Consider the following 13,510-nt stretch of genomic DNA (forward strand, 5'->3'; position numbering starts at 1 on the left):
TTTGGCCAACAAATTTTAACAGCTGAAGTGAAATGGAAACTTTCCCTGAAATATGAAAACTATCATAGCTGTCTGAAGAAATTGTTAAATGGTGAGAAGCCCCCTCTCTATTAAACATTTGACCTATTCTTTAAAATCTCCCTACAAAGAAATTTCCGGTTCAAATAGCTTAACTGGTAATTTCTACTGGAAACTTAAGAAAAAAAAATATATTGCTAATAGTATAGGAACACATCTAGAATATAGAAAAGGTAATATTTCTAACCTTATTTTATGAGATAAGCATTAACCTGCTACCAAAACCACAGATAGGACAGCAAGTGAAAACTACAGGCCAATATATCTTATTGATATTAATTGTGTTTCTCTATAGTCATAATAATTAGAAATTAAAAATTAAAAAGCAATATAATTTATAATAGCATAAAATATTAAATACTTAGGAACAAGTTTAATATTGTGTTCAGGATCTGTACTTCTAGAAGGAAAACTACAAAACAAGACTGAGAGAAATTTTTTGAAAACTAATGGAGAGATGTTCCTTGTTCGTAGGTTAGAAAAGTCAGAATTCCTAAGATTTCATTATGTTTGAAGTGGCCAATAGTTTCAATATGATCTGATTAAAAATTCTACAAAATATCTTAGTAGACTGACCAGTTCATTCAAATTGTACATGAGCCATTCTATTAAAAAAAAAATGGTTAAAGTAATTTTTAAGTGGAAAACAAAATTAGAGAACTTATAATATTTTGTTTTACTGTAATGCTCCATTAGTCAAGACAGTGTGGTATTCTTGTCCATGTTGTTACAAAGGACAAATTTATTCTTTTTTCATTTTTTTCTCTCTAGACTACATTTTCTTATTCATTCTTCCCTTGATTTCTACTTAGTTTGATTCTACATCTTGCCTCCTGTGAATAAGGACACAGAGAAAGTGGGGGTACCTGTAGCTCTTTAGCATACTGATTTCCTTTCCTTTGCCTATATATCTATACGCAAGACTGCTGGATCTTATGGTGGCTCTATTTTTAGTTATTTCAGGATTACCACACCATTTCGTTCATTGCTCTACTCTCTTGCAATCCCACCAATTGTACGCAAAGGTGCAAAGATCCCCTTTCTGTACATTCTCTTCATTACTTACCTTTTGTTCTATTTGCAATAGCTGTTCTAACAAGTATTCAAGGTGCTATCTTACCGTGGTTATAATTTGCATTTCTCTCATGATTGGTGTTGACTTATTTGAGAATTTTCTTTTCAAGCCCTTTCCCTTCTTTATAAGTGGGTTATTTATTTTGTTGTGGTTGGGTTGAGACCCTTAAGTATTTTGGATTTTAACCCTTTATCAAATATATCATTTACTTGTATTCATCTGAGTGTGTAGGTTGCTTCTTCACTCTGTTATTTCCTTTCTGGTGCAGAAGCTTTTCAGTTTGTTACAATCTCTTTTGTCCACTTTTGCTTTGACTGTGCTTTGGGGGAATAATCAAAAACAACCAAATGACAATGCAAAAAGACATTGCCCGGACAGATTTCCTCAGGCATTCCCTCTGTAATTTCTTCTAGTGGTTTTACTGTTTTAAGTCTTTTTGTTGCTGTGGATTTAAATTTTTTTATTATTATATGTTTATAATACATAATAATTATGGTCTTGCTAATAATTTAAAGAGGAAAATAAAAAATGTAGGAGAAAGAGAAATAGACTAAGTTTCAAGCCTTATATTTAAATCTTAATCCATTCTGAGTTCACTTTGTATAAAAAGTTTGTGTAAAATGAGGTCAGATTTCATTCTTCAGAGTATGGATACCCAGTTTTTCAAATGCCATTCATTGAAGAGGCCATACTTTTTCCACTGTGTTTTCCTGGCAACTTTGTAGAAAGGCGTTTGATGGCAAATGTGTGGCTCATTTCTGGGTTATCCTGTTCCATTACTTGGTGTTCTGTTTTCTCTGCCAGTACTACGCCATTTCAAAAATCACAGAGTGTGATGCTTCCAGCTTTGTTCATTTGCATAAAGAAAATATTCATGAGAATTACTTCAAAGCATACACATAATTCATTGTTACCTCTTCATTGTATTACACAGTACTGTACCTAGAATCATGGAATGTGGTAAGTGATAAAAATATAACAGTGTTTAAATTTATTGTTTTCTCTTATGGAAGCATATTGATATATTTTACAGATGATTTGTTCTGCTCTGGACTCACTAAGAGTATGCAGAAGCTGTCTTCGATGTCTGTATATGGATTAACTTTGGAAATCAGTAGTTTCCTTATACGCTAATTTTAGACTGAATGTGGTCTGCAGAGTGGAAATTACTTCTAAAGTGGAAGTTGCTAGAGATAAGCTTCCCAGTCCTGTGAGAAGCAGGTCTGCTGATTTCCACGTTAATTAAAAGATAAATGGCAAAGTGCCCCAGTTTTCAGACTTAAAGCTGCTGAATAATTTTCTATGTACATCTCTCTGTCAGTAATTGAGTGCTTCCAACCATGAGTGCGAACTCCATAAACCCTGAAGTAATAATGACAATGTATCATAGTACTGATAATTATGCATTTTCTTTTATGGCCAACACAGATTGAGCCTGTGTAAATTATTTCCACCAGCTCATGTTCTGTTAATACTAATCTCATGTATTTGTAAATTCTCAAGGAATATTAAGTGCTGACAATACCGAGGAATCTCTCATCTTCATTCTTTAAATTGAAAATGAGTGTTTCTATTATTTGTATCTGACTATCATCCAAAAACTGAGATGAGAAAATAAGATGTATGACAATACTTCAAAACAATAGTTTTCTTTAAGCAATGATGACAAAATTAATAATTTTTTTCAATTGTATCTAGTACCATTTATTAAAAAACCTATGGTTTCCCATCCTGAAATTCTGGAATTAAAAGCATTATAAAGGTTATTTAATGTTAGCACCCAAAGAGGCTTCATTAAAATTCACAATACAACACAGGTACTGAACAAGGGAGGAATGTTCTTTGGGTAATTTTCCACTTCCTTTAAACATCTAAGAATCATAAATAATTTTCTTTTTGAATTTTAGGATTTGGAATGGTGTGTGTGTGTGAGCGTGTGTGTATGTGTGTATAAAATTGTAATTAGTGTCTCCACCACAGATTTTTTTTTTAGAGATTGAAAAGGTCAACTTTAATTCATTATAAATGAGGGCAAGAGTAAATTAGAACGAGAGCTTTGGGTTGTGGTTAGTGGAGAGCAAATGTGGAAGTGGGGTGAGCTCAGCCACAAGGATTACACTGCTCCACATTTGCCATATCTCCCGTGGGCTTTCTGTATCTGCCTCCTACTCTGTTTCGCTACTGCTTTGGCTAAGAAGAGAACCATTATGTACTGTGGGGGTGTATTCAAGAGAACAAGAGAATTACAACTCTTGAGACAATAATGGAATATATCATTTATTGAGCTGTCATAAAAAATAAATGCTTTCATTTCAAAATACAAAATCTTTAAAAAAGTAGGGCCAGTGACCCTGTTTGGTTTGACTGCTTTGAGAAGGAAAAGGGGAGCTCACCAGATAGGCATCCTCTTCCATATTAGGACTTGTTGTGGTCATTTGCCTGAGCCACCAACCAAAATGGTGCAAACTGCTGTGCAAACAGTGGGCGGAAGAAACAATCCTACAGTATCTCACTCTGTGCTTCACATAATTGCCTCCTTTCAAAGTGTGGTGTGTTTACAAGGGAAATGCCCCAGAACCTTCTGAGGTGCTTCTGTAGTATTTTGTAAAGAGGTTCTTCTGGAATTTAATTAACATTTGGAAATTAAATTCTCACAAGGAAGTGTTAATAGCAAAGAAAAGGTTGAAGGGAGAGGGAACAAGTGATAGATCAGATTTCCTTTGGGAGTGGGAAGTCTCAGCCTCGGGAAGCTGGAGGAGAAAGCAGGGCGCAGGTGGAGAATTTGGCCTCCAGATGCAAAAAGGGAAAGGAACCCAGGTAAAAAGAGGAGTGGGAGCTGCTGACATTTCCTCCAAGGGCTGCTCAATACCAGTTCTAAAGTTAAAATGTCAGTGACTTCTGATTAAAGCTTGTAAATCACCTGGGCCTTCATGACATAAATGGCCAGTGTCATCACCTATCCATTCTCCTCATTGTTACTTTAATAGTTCTGTGAAACAATGAATTCTGTGCACACCAAGTGGATCAGAGCCTTTTGTAGAATACCATCTCTGTCTTTGTCCTTCTCAATTTTGATCAGGGTCACTAGGACCCAGCTGAAGTTCCTCTATCTTTCCAGAACATTCTATGATAATCACCTACTGGTTTAAAATTATTTCTTCCACTAGGATGTTCCTTGTAATTATTAATATGTCTCTATAGTAATAGAGTTTTCTCAGGTACTAGTTCTCCTTTTGCTGCCCCAAACGACTACTACTTTGTCTTTTTAGCTCTCATATTATTAGCAAGATTAGATGGTCAGTAAAAGTTTAAATTAGAAGGGGTAGTACAAAATAATTCAGATAGTATAATGCAGAAAATAAACAAAAGCATGAAGTATCAGGGTCCTGGTGAAGATCCCCAACTGTAGAAATGAGGGATATGGTGAAAGGATGAAATAAGAAACAGACAAATTCAGTAGTACATGACGTGGGGCTGGGAGGTCAGTGCTTCAGTGTAGGCGGAGACAGAGACACTCCAAGCCAGCCACTATATATTGGGTTTGTACAGTGATAGGAGGGCCTGGCGGAACATCCAAGGTCAGCGGAACACTCAGTGACTCAGTGGCAAGGATAATCCTGGGATGACTCAAGAGGACAGAAATGATCCCAGGCTAAGGAGGAACTTGCCCTGGGGTGTTTTTAATCTTAGTGGTTTTAGTTTAGTCTTCCTGGGTGGGAGAGGATGGCCCATCCCTAAAGAGTCAATGGGAAATCTCAAATGGGTGATACCGTAATCCCAAGCCTGCATTTACCCCTCAGGGAAGTGTACAGAATGAGCCATTGTGAGTTTGTAGTCCCCAGCAATGAATGGCTATGTAATACCACTCTTTCTGTTGTTTACTATCCTAGAGATGATACAAATGATATCGTTTGATGTTATAACTCAAACGATATATACTAGAGTTATTTACCACAGTCTCTATGTCGTGTTAAATCTCTTGAAGTTTTGCAATCTCTCTGAAATTTTGTACTTTGAGATGAAAGCATCTACACTATCTTAGTCTGAAGCTCCATGAAATGCTTTTAGGATTAATAATAATAAACAGAAGATACTTCAAGCTGGAATCATAAAAGATGATATGCACTGTAATGCTCTTCATTAGGCAGTAAATGCATTGAGATTGTTTTCACTGAAATATGGTGGCCTAAGCTTTCCATTCTTAATGAATTTGCAAAGAGATAATAATAGCATTTTGGAAAAATAAAGAAGAGCTTGCTCTTCCTAGTTTTCTTGCCACAAAATGGAACTCTTACATTTTCTCCTGAAAAGTCTTTGTGTCTCCTTTTCCTGATTACCCCTAGTCTATTCTCTTATACATAGAAAGACATTCCACATTGTGTAAAGACTAGAATTGAGAATTCATTCAGTGCATTGTTAAACATTTAGGCTGCACTTGCACTGCGCTTTGATTTTAGCATCGAGTTACCACTTTGAGATTTCTTTCCTGCAGTGTAATTTTGATATACAGAAGAAAAACTCCCAACCTGAATGATATCTGGAACGAGTTCTTGTTCTCTAAAATTGAAGAATGGATTTTAGGAACAATGGAGGTTAAGAGAAGAATATATTTACTGAGGGAAAGAAAGCTTCTATCAAGAGAGAGACAGAAGGGGACCAGAGTGGGTTGCCCAGGGAATCTGTCTTTTCCAGGGATTTTATAGAGCAAAACCACAAGTTGGGTCCAAGGTGGGGGAAAAATGGGAAATCACAAGGTGGGCCAAAACTATGGTCAGCCAATAAGAATTGTTCAGGTAAAATTGATTAAATCGGGGTCAAATGGGGAAGCCAGTCACATGGCAAGCTGGTATGAATACAGAAAAGGGCCTTTTCCTGTAGGGGGTTGGGTCAGTGACTCTTTAAGATAATTGCTACCTATTTAGAATATCAATCCCTGAGGTCCATTCTTAGGGAGGTATTGGGTATGTCTGTTTAGTCTTCTGTCTTGAGATGTGGCCCTCAGCTAGTACCACCTCTCCATTTGCATGGTATCTTTTCTTCCATACTGGCTTCTTTGAGGGCCTGGCCCTGTCTGACTGCCTACAGTATTCCTATCTAACTTAGCTGCCTATAACAACTTCATGGCTCAACCACTTACATCTTAATAATTCTTTTTCTCTATGAAGGTTTGGTAAATTTGGCTATATCAAACAACAGAAGTGTACTGAATTTTACTTCAAGCCAGGACTGGTGGAACCAAGCCAGGTGTTGTGGCATATGCTTGTGACCACAATACTTAGGAGGTAGAGACAGAACGACTGTGAGTTTTAGTACAGCCTGAGCTACATAGCAAGTCATGGCCAACCTGGACAGGATAGTAAGACTCTGTCTCAAAGAAAGTGGTGAAATAATAGAGGACTATTTTAGAGATGTCTGAAATACTGGTGCACCTTTCTTTGTTAATATCACTTTCTCATGGTGAGAAATATTCCTTGTAAAACAGAAAACTTGTCATTATTTTTTATCTTTTACTTGCTGTTCTATACCTGTCCAACTGCAGTACCTGTTGAGGTTATGTTTGATCATTTTGAAGATCAAATTCCAATTATGCACCAGCTTTCTGCCTTTTTCCCCAAGAGAGATAATTAAGTAGAAATAAAACCTTGAGTGAACAAGAAATATGCAACTTATTTTGGGAGCTTCTTAACTTTCAACCATTCAAATATCAGTAAATTCAGGAAAGAATTATTTATGAATGAGTGACCACAGAGCCCTGAGAAAGATATTTTTCTCCTTATCTTTTTACTCCCAATGTCAGTAACAGAAAACAGAAAAAGAAATAGGCTTCTTTACTATAACAGATAATAGTATGTAGATAAGTACACTGAGTAAAATCTCAAAGGTGATTCTATGTCATGATCCCTTGAAAGTTATCATAGACCTACCTGCTTCTGTGTCATGATACGATTAGCCACAACCTGCTGGATGTTGTTAGAGTAGAACAAACACATTAACAAGTCCAGCTAAGTGAGTGGAACATATCATTTGGAAAAGAGGATAATAGGTGGAGAATTATATAAGCAGGTGAGTATATCAGTGACAAAGGTTAGACAGCAAGTAATACCGCATGCATAGTATAAATGTTCAGCTGGAAGTTCTAAAGTCCTTCCTGACTAGGGCCAGGTTGTGAGTGTAACCAGGCAGAGAGAATTTACCATGGCAAGGAGCAGAGCCGTGGGCTCCAACATTGCTGTTGGGGGCAGAGTCATGATGGAAGGAGAGACGGCTTAGGAGGCACTTGTTTTCTGTGTTGTACACCTGTGTGTAGCACCTAGAGATGTGCTATTTTCATATTCAACATAGAATTTAAACAGCAAATAGTTATTCATATGGTGTCCCTGTGAGCTTGCTGTTACTACTTTCAGAGTATGCAGTGCCGTGTAACACGGAGATAAACATTAGCAATCTGGTGTTAATGAAAATATATAAGCGAGAGTATGAATATAATGTCAGGCATAGGAAATATGCTTCTGGTTTCCCTTCCATCTATCATATTTTTAACTGGTAGAAAACTGTATCATATGTGTCAATGCAAAAATTTTTTAAATTCTATTTTTTCTTCTATTAGTTCTTTATTTGTGTGTAAGATCTATGTTTTCCTCTTGTGCTTACACCAATTACCCGTGATACAGTTATTGGTAACAAGTTTAAATAGTGATACATCCCAATCGTTCTATTAGTTCCTGACTTACTCCAATGGGAAACACAATCAGTTCTGTCATTCATTTAATCCATCTACTTTTATTGAGCACTTCCTGTACGCTAAACATTGTGCCTCTTCACTTGTTCTTGCTTTAGAGTCAAAATTTATGGCACCTCATTCAAATGCTAGACACAAGTGGCCTGAATACATGTGGAGTAGATTTCAAAGGTCCATGTTATTTTACAAATTTTAAGAATATCTGGTACCTGAGCTGAATTAGCTTTTATTAGTTAAAGTTTGAAAATCACTTCACTTTAAAATTAATTGACCTTCAACAATTTTAAAAGATATAATTGCAGTGAATTTGGTAATTAAAATCATGAGGAATAGCATCATTGCATAATGCCCCAAGGACCATAAATTTTTACTTGTCTACTTCTATAATACATTTGAGGTAATTTATGGTTTTAAAACTTGTGCAAATTAAAATAATTAGCAAGTGGTCAAAAACATATCAAAAGCTAATTAACACAGGGGAGCAAGAATTGACAGCTCCCAGGAATTTTGTTGCGGCAAGTACACATTTAATTCATTTTGAGATGTCCACATAGTATCATGGTAGCCTGTACAGTCCATATTATCGTTAAAACTCCCTAGATGATAATGGTAGTCATTATAAATTTACCATATGTGATCTTTTGGGTAAAGAATAATATAGATGTTATTCTTCAGGTAGATTTTCTCATATTGTCCCTTTGTAAATCTAGCATGTTTAAATTATTTGAAACCAGAGCATTTTCTGTGTATGTGTAGATTCCGGCCGGGTACAGTACTTCCACTTATCCATTATTTTGCTTCTCATAGTTTCAGTAACCTAGCAAGTTTTGTAGGCCAAAGATGTGAAATGAAAAGTCCCAGGACTGTGGAATCTCTTAGTTTTAAACTATAAATTCTGAGTAGTGTGCTGAAGCCTGGAGCCATCCCACCCTATCCCGTGAGATACACAAATCATTCCTCTGTCCACTGTGTCCATGCTGTCTGCGGTCACTCACTGTCGATCCCGTTACCAGGTTGTCGGTGCTGGTGGCAGTGCTTGCTCTCCAGGCGGTTCTGTGGAGCTCCTTCCTACAGCCCATAGAAGCTGCTGGATTAGCTGCTTCTGAATGCTACCACCCAACTTCATATTACAAAGTACTTCATCTCCCATTCCCCAGCTCTCCATTCACCCGACCCAGTTCTATTTTTTTCTTTATTCTCTAGTATATACTATATTCTAACTCACTATAAAATGGACTCATTTATTACATCTTTTGTTTATGGTCTGTTTTCTGACACCCAGGTATAATCCCCATGAAGGCAATGTTTTTCCACGTGCTTATTGATGGATGCCAAGCACCGTGAACACTGTAAGCAGTCACTATTTGTTGGATGATTGAATACAGTGTACAGAAAGCAGTCCAAGCATAATTTTTCAGTAGAAGAAAGGTGGGTCATCTTTAATAGCCTTTAGAAGGCCCAGAGTTAAGTAAAGGGAAGATAGTATGAAAGAGAAAGGCTGAAACTAAGATATTACCAAAGATATTTAGGCAATAAATATTTTTTTTTCTGGAAAATTTCCCAAGTCTCTTACAGTTTGAAAGGACTTAAATTGTGATGAAAATCAGAAATAATAACAGAAACCCACACATTGGTGCAAAATAATTATAAAATGAAATTATTTCTTAAATATGATATTAGAAATAACATTATTATAGTAGATAAATCTATTGCTAAAAATGTTGAATTTATCTTTAATAGTTTCTTTGGGGAATTTTATGATTCATATCAATTTTTCAGAATGGAAGTACCTTCTTGTTTATTAGGTAATTTGGGGGTAGTATGTATTAGTTAACTATGTTCAAATATTAGACCTGTGTGCATATTCTAGATGTCATTTCTTGTTTGTGAAGCTCTAAAAAAATTTTAAAATAGTTCTCATTTTACATATGCAAATTACTTAGAACAATCCCTAGAAAACTCTTACTACTGAGTTACCCCTTAAAATATTTTTAGTGAGACTGTTGGCATTGGACGTAGAGATACCCAAGTCTAGATTCAAATGTAAAATTAAATACCAGTAATGCATTGCTAAAAATCCTTAAAAAGAGAGAATTCTAAACAAAGTGCTACTGGTCTGTAATTTCTAGTGTTAGGATCAGTATAGAAATCTTAAGGAAAACATAAATAGAACTTGACTCTAATATAGCCCATAGACTATTCAAAAGGATTTGTTATCAAAAGGTTTAAACCTAGTATTACTATTTCACAAGTGTTCACATATATTGTATTTAGTGCTATAATTAGAAACTCCAAAGGCATCCCTGCTCTTTTAGGCTTATTATCTAAATAAAGTAGACATGACTGAAACAACCACTATTATTATCCCAGTGGTCATTAGAAAAAAGTGAGGCTGATGTGTAAATTAGGAGGTTTTATGAATTAGAGGTAAGAAAGATTTTATCTTTGTCAAAGTTGAGCTGTGTGCAGTAAAATGCTGGCTAGTTCTACTGACTGCAGATGAATTTTCCCCAGAGGGAGAGCGTGTCTCGATCAAATGGGATGCCCAAATCAAATGTTTGGATTGTGTGTGGACTAAAATACCAGGCTTCCTTTTTTTAATGCTACAGAATATTTTTTTAGTTTTCTCCTTTAGACCTAGGATTTAAAGGGAATATAAGTCAACACTGTTTACATGAGAATATAGTCATGCATTTGGTAGGCTAAGGCAAGAATCTGAATGTATGAAATGTAACAGAGAGGTGTTCTGCAAGACACATAAGAAGCGCCATGTGGGCCTGAAGAAATGGAGAATTCTTAAATAATGGGAAGATCCAGGGCAAGGAGACTCAGTCCTATATTTGAGAATGGTTTAGAGAATCACTGAGTCAAGAATGAATGAAGCCTTTAGACATGTGGAATAATGTCTGCTGTTTAAGTGGAACAGGATGGGGTGACATTTTTGTTGCTTCTAAGTAAGTGTTAATGTGTTCTTATGTACCGAGCACGTCAATATGTTCCAGACAACTGAACTCTAGATACAAAGAGGAATAGGATCTCTACCCTCAAAGAACTCGCAGCTTCACACAGGAAACAATGTATAAACATTTACCTAATGATAAACGCAGTGCTAAAGAGGCATTCAGAGTGTTAGGAAATCACATGAAAGGGGTGTCTGATCGAACCGGACTAGCAGAACTTAGGGAAACAGCAGATGAATTCATCTTAAAGAATGGTGTGGGAAACTTCCAGGGAAAGGTAAGATTGAGACTGTGTTGTATATTTTTCATTTCAAAAATATCCAGTTCACTAAACAGATATAAACACAAACATGCACACACACACACATACATACATACATGTTAAAAACAATATAAACAAGAAATAAATGTATAATCTAATGCAATTAAACAACAACAACAACAAAAAAAAAAAAAAAAAAAAAAAAACAGCAAAAAACCCCTGGCAGCCAAAGAAGTGGAGAGTACAGGGTACCTTGGAGACAGTGTGGGCTCAGGCCTAGAACACAGAAATAAAGCAAATGTGCCACAAAGTGACATACACACTTTTTTCCAAATGCATATTAAAGTTATAAGTATGATCCAGAAAATGCAGTGAATTTAATTTTAAAAAGTTTATTACTGTCAAATCCAATTGCCACCAATCACCCTCAGAATAGCTCCCCTTGTATCAAACTAGTCCCACCATCCTTGCCACTTTCTAAAGCAGTTCTAGAAGTCCTCTTTCATGAGAGTCTTTAGTTATGCTATCAGCGATTCCTCAGTGTCTTGACTCTATTTAAAACATTTCTCTTTCACGGTCATGTTGACTTTGGGGAAGAGCTGTAAAGCACACAGTACCAGATTCAATGAACAAAGTGGATGAGGATACCTTGTAATGATCAAACATTGTGGAGAATATTTAAATAAAAAAGACAATGTTCAAATTTTTAAAAAAAAGACTTATTGCAATAAAAGACATATTGCCATTCACTCCCTCTCAAAATACTCCCCTCCTCTGGACACACTTATCCCATCTCCCATCATTCTTGGCAATATGTCTTTTACTGTGGTCTTTTTAAATTTTTATTTATTTTTTGTGTGTAAGATTATTTTCATTCTCTTCATAGAACTGTCATCTTTGAAAATCTTTGTTTTAATATATTTTCCATGTTTTCCTACATTACATTCCCACCCTTTAAAACCCGCTATTTCTTATCGGCGATATGAATAATTCTGTGCTCTTCAGTGATATCAGCCTCATGTTCAAGCTGTTTCATTGCTCCTTCCAGCTTCTGCTTACGAACCTCCTCAGATAGAGAGTCTGTGAAGACCGAGAGGAACTGGCTATCTTTGTGCTCTTCTTCCCAGTTCTTCTTCAGCCCCTGTGGAACAGCGTCTCTTTCTTCCTCCAGTAACATTTCCATGGCTGCTTTCTTAAGTCTTTCCTGGATATAACAATCACACTCTCCTTGGGCTTTCTTCACTTCCTCATGTCGCTTACGTATGTGTTCAGGTATGACACCATACTCCTTTTCATGATGTACTTCAGAAGTACTCCTGGTGTTTCCAGATCACACTGGTCTCCAATTCCTTTGTCAACATAAATGGGCTTTGGCTTTTTAGTCCCTCCCATGATGACATGGGCCGCATTTGTATTTATACAACTTTTTCCACTCTGTATTCCCATGACTGGATGATCAGGCCTTAGTGGCATAGGAGGCTTCTTAGGTTCATTCCAGTCAAACTTTCGGAAGGGTGGTAGTAAGGTTTTTCCCTTTGAACATTTCTTTAGGAAATCTCTTGGAGAAGGAACTTCAACTTTTGCTGGTCCCATGGTTTTCACTGAAGTTTTAGATTTTTTCTTATCATTTCTCATAGCTGCTTTAAAAATTGATGTGTCCCAAGGCTCCCGAAGTTCCCTCAGGCTCAGCGTCACTCCCGTAAGTCTTTGTTTTTTTTAAATTTGAACATTCACTGTACTTCTAGACCATACCTTGTATGTGTATACTGTAGTCTTCACCTGTGTGCAGCAGTATGTCTATGAAACCTCAGTCAAAACAGCTTTATCACTAAAATATGCTGGCAGCCATCTGAGCTAAAATGGAGCAATGTGCTCCCCACAAAGGACTGCTGCAGACCTCCCATCTGTACAAGACATGGCATCTTGAAGTAGAGGTAGTGGAGTACAGGAAACCGTGAGCGTCTGTATTTCCTCAGTGAGGACTATTGTTTCCCAGAGGATCTATGCTAGCTGTCCAAACTCTGGTAATTAATTAGTTCTTCAGTAAAGTGTTTCGTACATACGAAGGGACTGCAGGTACTCTAACCAGGGTGTCAAAATGCTCACTGAGATGTCCCCATTGCCCTTGTGTTACACTGAAGTTGGCCCACAGATGCCTCTATTTGGTGTGTCTTTGCACTGCATACTGCAGCATAAAGGGTTTGGAAGCCTTTCCTGTGGACCTACGTTTGTAATAAACAGTGAATCTCACTCAGTCACAGGGGCAGAGCTCCAGACACCTGTTCCATGAGGGCAGAGCAACCTGGCCCAGTCCTTTCTATTGCACTTCAGTTTCTGGCCTTAAATGCTGCCACCTACATGCAGAGTGGAGCTCTCTGAACCTCTCCTGCTTCTGA

At 36.8% G+C, this 13,510-nt stretch overlaps 1 pseudogene; it reads right to left on the reverse strand.

Moving 5' to 3' along the window:
• Nucleotides 1–12,078: 12,078 nt before the first annotated feature.
• The window catches only part of LOC102014727, a 52,271-nt pseudogene continuing 50,839 nt past the window's right edge, over nucleotides 12,079–13,510 (reverse strand).

This window comes from Chinchilla lanigera, unplaced genomic scaffold (genome assembly GCF_000276665.1).
Source record: "Chinchilla lanigera isolate Chin_1 unplaced genomic scaffold, ChiLan1.0 scaffold00001, whole genome shotgun sequence".
NCBI classification, from domain to species: Eukaryota; Metazoa; Chordata; class Mammalia; order Rodentia; family Chinchillidae; genus Chinchilla; species Chinchilla lanigera.